The sequence below is a fragment of the Lepidochelys olivacea genome, assembly GCF_965140295.1.
Source record: "Lepidochelys olivacea isolate rLepOli2 genome assembly, chromosome: 6".
In the NCBI taxonomy this organism is placed as follows: domain Eukaryota; kingdom Metazoa; phylum Chordata; order Testudines; family Cheloniidae; genus Lepidochelys; species Lepidochelys olivacea.
In genome coordinates this window covers 99,001,944-99,009,940 of record NC_140416.1, presented here as the reverse complement: position 1 = coordinate 99,009,940, position 7,997 = coordinate 99,001,944, and positions in this window count along the sequence as shown.

Below are 7,997 nucleotides of genomic sequence, written 5' to 3'. Positions count from 1 at the left end.
CGACAGAATGACCAAATTTGGCTTTCAACTTTACTGCAACAGTTTAAACATGTTCATTTTTCATAAATGGTGCTTTAAATATAAATTCTGTTTACATATAAATTATATGGAAATATGTTTATAGATGTATGGTGTTTAAGCTGTTTTTCACTTAGTATGTAAGCAGTTGCCACAGACATTCTAAGAATAATCTTTTGAAACTATACATTTGATTTCTTTACCAAAATATTTTAAAATTATACTATTGCAACATAGTAATGTATTTAATTGTAATTAGTTAGAGTGAATCATAATTAGATGGAAATAAACATTCAGCACAGAATAGTACTGTATATAAAAGGGCCGTTAGGTTTTGGTAAAGATTTGTGTAGAATGATGGCTTCTTGATGGCTTAGAATATTACTGTAAAAAGATCCTTAGGCTAAATCCTGTTTCTTTTACTTGTATGTTTAATTTCCACTGATTTCAGTAGGATCACTTGCATGAGTAAGGCAACGTGGATTTGACCAGAGGACAAGTAATGCTCTTCAGAATTGCTTTTTAGCTCCACCATTATTATTCTTTTTAGGCAATACTGTTGTGATTTCAGTCTGCCTAAATGACTAACAGATTAACTCTTTTGCCATGCCTTCTGCACCAAATTTTTAAAACAAACTCACTGCTTTTAGAAAAAAAATAAACACACACACAACTTTGCAATGTTGAATGGCTGCATAAACCTATCAGTATAGATTTTGGCTTCAAGATTCACTGTTCCTTGAAAATGAAAGTGGGAAAGGACGCATATAAAGCATGAAATATTGTTTTTGTGTGGCTGGAAATTCATCATGATTTTTCTTTTTGCCTGTCATAAACATTCTCCTTTTTGGCATGATGCAAGCAACAGCTGGATGAACTTATTTGACTTAATTTAAAATGCAAGGTTTTATCTTTATAAATGGATACAGATTTGTAAAGACTGGTTAAAAGACTTCTTTTTTAAGATGTAATTAACTTCCTCTTCAGTTATGTTAAATTAATATTTCTTTGGCTATATACTGTAGCATTCTTATATAAAAATCTGAACTCCTATATTCTAGTGATGTGAATTATAATCACTAAAGCATGGAAGTTCATGATTAAAGCACCAAATCCATCCTCAAATCACCTCACTGCCTAACTATTGTAGCATACAAGGAATGTAAGATCATATAATGCTTAAAAGGCACAAAAGGGTGAATCAGATTTTATGGATAACCATATTCCTTTCAATAAACAGTATCATTCTAAAAATTAAGTGAGCTAAATGCGCACTTGGATTCTGAGGAATAATAATCTCACTCAGACTGGTGACCTGTTAGTGAATTAGTTGAGAGGTAGCCCTTGAGGCTACATACATGAATTGCACCGAAGGAAAAGGTGAATATGAACTAGCCACAATACACATTACAGTGTAGATCCAAAATACAGAATATGTGGAGCTGCCTAGAAGCCATCAGTAAAAACTGATCTCGTTTGCTCAGTGTGCATTCTTTAAGTGATAAGCACTTACTGACATGTATAAATTGTGAAACCCTTTTGTAAATAAAGTTTAAACTAATTGAGTCTTTTGCTAGCAGTAGCCATCTTTTGAAGCTGAAGTTTCATCTTAATATTGTAGCATTAGTGATAGAGAACCCATTATGCAGGAGAATAAATTATTTTTGTTCCAGTCTGACATTTGTAATATCTTTAGATCCTGTCTATCCTACAAAAATTACCATGTTTATCATTATTATGGTCCATGTGATGTAGTATGGTCTTCTGTCCACAGAAGTCAGGGAAGAAAAAGTGATACCCATGTTGGGTAGCTACAGAATTAAAACACAGTTCTGCAACATGATTGTAACTTTTTTTCTGTCCTCCCAGGTAAGGAAATGATTGTGCTATAACAGTTTCACGCCAGGCCACAATCATGTTTAATTATGGTTAATTTTAGGCACTATAATATAAACTCTGCACTATAATGTTCTAACAACCTAAAATTCTTCTGACATTAAACCACTAGTAGAAGCAAACTGGTTTCCAATCTCCTATGTTTGGGCTTCATATGGTATCAAAACATCCTCTTTTAGCATGATAGAAGTAGTGGTTAAATGTAAATTACGGTTAAACTTCATTTTCAAATACACTTCACAGGTTTTATGTTGCAAATAAATATATGAACCTCTTGGTTGCTGTACTTCTTAAAATATATATTAATAATAGTACTTATTTGGTTATTATGAATCCATAATATTCTGTGTATATGGGGTGGACAGAAAGTTATGTAAAGTACTTGCTACAGATGCATAGTAAATGCAATTCCACCTCCAAATCTCAGCCAAATATTTGTGTCATTCACAAAATGTTCTATCTTATTTAGGAAACTGCTAATCATGTTTTTAAAAGTGAGTGAACAAAAAAGCATTAAGATGATCATAAACTGACTAGGAGGAGACAGTATCCAGAATTTAGTATATTCTGTAGTGTTTCAACTGCCTGTTAAAATATACCAATTTTAATCTTTTTTCTGAATTTATGTGGGCTCATCTCCAAAATTTGTATTTGCAAAGGAATCTTATTGTACAGTTCCTATCAGCAGTACATCTCCTTGGGTTTTTGGTTCTAAGGTATTTAAAATCAGAATCCATGATAAGAGGAAAAAATGTGAAATTTGATTTGTCAAATATAAGATTAATCAGATGACTTTGGTGGCTCATACAAAATAGTTGTGGATTAATTTCACTGAATTTTCATAATTGCTAATGAACAACCTTTTAAAACAAATTCAGTCTGAAAAAAAAAAGACACTTATTTCCTTAGCCAAGTAAAGACAAAATTAGTAACACCTTAAAATTGGTCCACTATAATTACTCACTTTCTGTACTTTCAAAATTGAAAGGTTTCTTACATTCCTGTTCATTTTTTACTTACAAAATTTGCTAAAAAAAGCTGTGCTTTTGCATCTTGTACTGAAGAAATTAAGTAGCTTCATATTGCATAAAAATGATAGGTTTCTAGCATAAATACATGGTTCTTTGCTTTATTCCAAATTTATGGTTTAAGGGGACACTATCAAGATTTATTAACACAACATTTGACCTGCTATTCTCTCTTCCCCCCGCCGACCCCAGTCTCTCCACATATGTGTAAAGCACATGTAATTTTTAGTCTGGTTTTACCAACTCAAAATGTTAACTTCTTTCTTTAAATCCACACAACGACCAATGTGTATGGTCAGAGGAGGAAAACCTTAGTAAGGGGGGAAAAGGACCAGTTGAGAAGACAATGCAAAGACAATCTGAATGTTGTCATTGGGGGAAACCTTGGCAGTGTCTTTTAAGGTTACCATAGTTTATAGTAATTGCAAACAGGCCAAAATCTGCCTTCTACAACACCTGTGCAACCCCACTGACTTCAGTAGGTTGCATAAGTACAAAGGAGAGTATAATTTAGGGCCCCTGTTTCAGGAAATTCCTCACCAAAATAAAGCCTTATTTCTCCTATTATCTCTTACATAGCACAAAGTTGTGTGTTTCTATTAAACATTTTCAGTTACAGTGTCTTAATTTACAAGAGAAGTAATACAATTACAAACTTTGAAACGTATTTGGTCATAGTGTTGAATTCATTACAGCAGGGCTACTTGGTGAAACTTTGAGAGAGATTTCCAAATGAGCACTGGTGGACAATAATATAGTGTTGATATGGATGTGCAACTGTAAGTTATTAAATATTGATCTCTAAAAGTTATTAAAATAAAGATGACTATGCTTTTTAATGTTCTCTTTTAATTTGATTTTTTTCGGTGTGCTTTCCCTTAATATAAATGGGCCTGAGCCAGACCCCACTGAAATCAGTAGAAGTATTTCTTTTGATTTCAGTGGTCTTTGAAGCCAGCCCTGTTTCTGTAACTACTAGCACTGTGGAGCACACTTAATTACCACTCATATTTTTTTGCATCTTTTGATAAAAATTGCAAGATTACATTTGGAAATGGGTGGTTAAGTGAGAAAGTAGTTTGAGTAATATTTCAACTAGATCTAGTAAAGACTGGCTTCGTTACTTTTTATTAAAAAAAATTGTCTACTCAAATACTATCACTTGCTGCAGACACATGCTGTATATTCATGGCATAATGTATCATAAGTATAGTTATGTTAGAACTAACGTATGCTGTAATATTTTTGTATATACTGATGATAATAGTGTTGTTTGTACTATTAGGAGTGAAGCCATTCAACTGAAAGTCCTAATGTTAAACTGTCAATTTCTAGCAAGTAAGGTATTTAATTAAGGTTCTGAGATTTGAATACAGTTATCTCAGTGCATGCGTTATTTGATTTCTTGGCTCTACGCTGTTTGAGGCAGAGTGATTGTTGGACTCTTCAAGTCAGCTGTTCACACATTTTTGTTGGTGAGCACATCTGTCTTGGTGGCGAGTCCACCTGTTCAAGTTTGTAGTTAAAAGTAATTAATCTTAAAAAATAAAAGAAAACCTGTGATGTTTTCTTACCGTATTACCTCACCTCGGTGTTGTAAAATGAACCGTGCTCATGGGTTGTGTTTATTCATGTCAAATACATTTTTTCTTATTTTTTTAAATTAACAATGAGGCACACACTCAAATGATGAGGGATTTTACCATACAGTGGAATTAACCAAGCTGAGAACTGTGGCTTTCTAAAGTAAGATTTAGAGTAATGGGAAAGTCATGTGTGTTTTGACTTGGGTAGGTGGTCCGAGATCCTGCTGAAGTGGGAAGCTGGCCTTGATGCACAGGACTGTTGGTGTCTCCAAACTGGGGAGAGGTGTTCTTTGGGATGCGTGGTGTGCCTATTTTACCTTATTTCTGCCATTCCTATTAGTATCGGTGGTGGAGAGTTGTATACCTTGTAGTGGCCAACTCATAAAGAGCCATTGGCCATTATCTTTGAAAACTCATGGCAATCGGGGGAGGTCCCAGACATTTGGAAAAAGACAAATATAGTGTCCATCTTTTAAAAAGGGAAGAAGGAGAACCCGGGGAACTACAGACAAGTCAGCCTCACCTCAGTCCCTGGAAAAATCATGGAGCAGGTCCTCAAGGAAGCACTTGGAGGAGAGGAAGGTGATCAGGAACAGTCAACATGGATTCACCAAGGGAAAGTCATGCCTGACCAACCTGATAGCCTTCTGTGATGAGATAAATAGCACTGTGGATATGGGGAAAGCAGTGGACGTGACATAGCTTGACTTTAGCAAAGTTTTTATACGGTCTCCCACAGTATTCTTGCCAGCAAGTTAAAAAAGTATGGATTGGATTAATGTACTATAAGGTGGATAGAAAGCTGGCCAGATTGTCAGGCTCAACGGGTAGCGACCAATGGCTCGATGTCTAGTTGGCAGCTGGTATCAAGCAGAGTACCCCAGGGGTCGGTCCTCGGCCTGTTTTGTTCAACATCTTTGTTAATGATCTGGATGATGGGATGGATTGCACCCTCAGCAAGTTTGCAGATGACACTAAGCTTGGGGGAGAGGTAGATACTTGGAGGATATGGATAGGGTCCAGAGTGACCTAGACAAATTGGAGGATTGGGCCAAAAGAAATCTGATGAGGTTCAACAAGGACAAGTGCAGAGTCCTGCACTTAGGACGGAAGAATCCCATGCACTGCTACAGCCTGGGGACCAATTGGCTAAGCGGCAGTTCCTGCAGAAAAGGAGCTAGGGATGACGGTGGATGAGAAGCTGGCTATGAGTCAGCAGTGTGCCCTTGTTACCAAGAAGGCTAACGGCATATTGGGTTGCATTGGTAGGAGCACTGCCAGCAGACCAAGGGAAGTGATTAGCCCTCTCTATTCGGTACTGGTGAGGCCCCAACTGGAGTATTGCGTCCAGTTTTGGGCCCCCCACTACAGAAAAGTTGTGGACAAGTTGGAGAGAGTCTAGCAGAGAGCAACAAAAATCATGAGGGGGCTGGGGCACATGACTTACGAGGAGAGGCTGAGGGAACTGGGCTTGTTTATACTGCAGAAGACAAGTGTGAGGTGAGATTTCATAGCAGCCTTCAACTACCTAAAGGGCAGGTTGCAAAGAGGATGGAGCTTGGCTGTTCTCAGTGATGGCAGATGACAGAATGAGGAGCAGTGGTCTCAAGTTGCAGTGGGGGAGGTCTAGGTTGGATATTAGGAAAAACTATTTCATTAGAAGGGTGGTGAAGCACTAAAATGGGTTACCTAGGGAGGTGGTGGAATTTCCATTCTGAGAGGTTTTTAAGGCCCGGCTTGACAAAGCCCTCGCTGGGATGATTTAATTGGTGTTGGTCCTGCCTTGAGCAGGGGGTTGGACTAGATGATCTCCTGAGGTCTCTTCCAACCCTAATCTTCTATGATTCTATGATCATTTTCACTCACACTCTCAGTGCATCTTGTAGTGGGTGGATGTATCCTCCAGCTTTCATCCATTGTCTACAGCCAAGCTCTATGATAGAACCGCATTTGCTCCAACCCCTCAAACAGAGACAAACACCTACAAGATCTCTATCAAGCGTTCTTACAACTGCAATACCCACCTGCTGAAGTGAAGAAACAGATTGACAGAGCCAGAAGAGTACCCAGAAGTCACCTACTACAGAACAGGCCCAACAAAGAAAATAACAGAATGCCACTAGCCATCACCTTCAGGCCCCAACTAAAACCTCTCCAACGCATCATCAAGGATCTACAACCTATCCTGAAGCACGACCCATCACTCTCACAGATCTTGGGAGACAGGCCAGTCCTTGCTTACAGACAGCCCCCCAACCGGAAGCAAATACTCACCAGCAACCACACAAGAGAACCACTAACCCAGGAACCTATCCTTGCAACAAAGCCCGTTGCCAACTGTGTCCACATATCTATTCAGGGGACACCATCAGAGGGCCTAATCACATCAGGCACACTATCAGAGGCTCGTTCACCTGCACATCTACCAATGTGATATGTGCCAGCAATGCCCCTCTGCCATGTACATTGGCCAAACTGGACAGTCTCTACGTAAAAGAATAAATGGACACAAATTGGACGTCAAGAATTATAACATTCAAAAACCAGTAGGAGAACGCTTCAATCTCTCTGGTCACTCGATTACAGACCTAAAAGTGGCAATTCTTCAACAAAAAAACTTCACAAAACAGACTTCAAGAGAGACTGTTGAATTGGGATTAATTTGAAAACTGGATACAATTAACTTAGACTTGAATAAAGACTGGGAGTGGATGTGTCATTACACAAAGTAAAACTATTTCCGCTTGTTTATTTCCCCTCCTACTGTTCTTGTAAAGTGCTGGAAATGGCCCACCTTGATTATCAGTACAAAATGTGTTTTCCCCCGCCCCCCGCTCTCCTGCTGGTAATAGCTCACCTTTCTTGATCACTCTTGTTACAGTGTGTATGGTAACACCCATTGTTTCATGTTCTCTGTGTATATAAAATCTCCCCACTATATTTTCCACTGTATGCATCCAATGAAGTGAGCTGTAGCTCACGAAAGCTTATGCTCTAATAAATTTGTTAGTCTCTAAGGTGCCACAAGTCCTCCTTTTCTTTCTTTTATGTAGTGTTTGAAGATTGAATGTTCATTTGCAGCTAATGATATTAACATTCTAAATATGGTACTTAAATTTAAACACCTAGAAGGAAAAGTAGTACTGCAGTTAACTTTCAAACCCAACTAGGAAAAATATTGATACACGTTTGGACTCAAACAGCTAAGCCAAATTTTTGGGGTCTTGCAGGTGGTTCAGTTAGGGGGAAAAATTGGTGATAGATATTTCTTTGATGCAATTTTTGTTAATTTGCAAAGAATGTACAAACTCTTGTTTCCCTGAACACTGTAAAAAACAAACGAGACAACTCCTTCATGTGCTGTGACAAGCCCACCTTTCCAGCCAGCACTCTATTACCCAAAAAGCCTTTTCTCTTAGCTTTCTCACCAGCCTTTTGTTACTGTCTTCTTGGCTTTCTCTCAGACAGA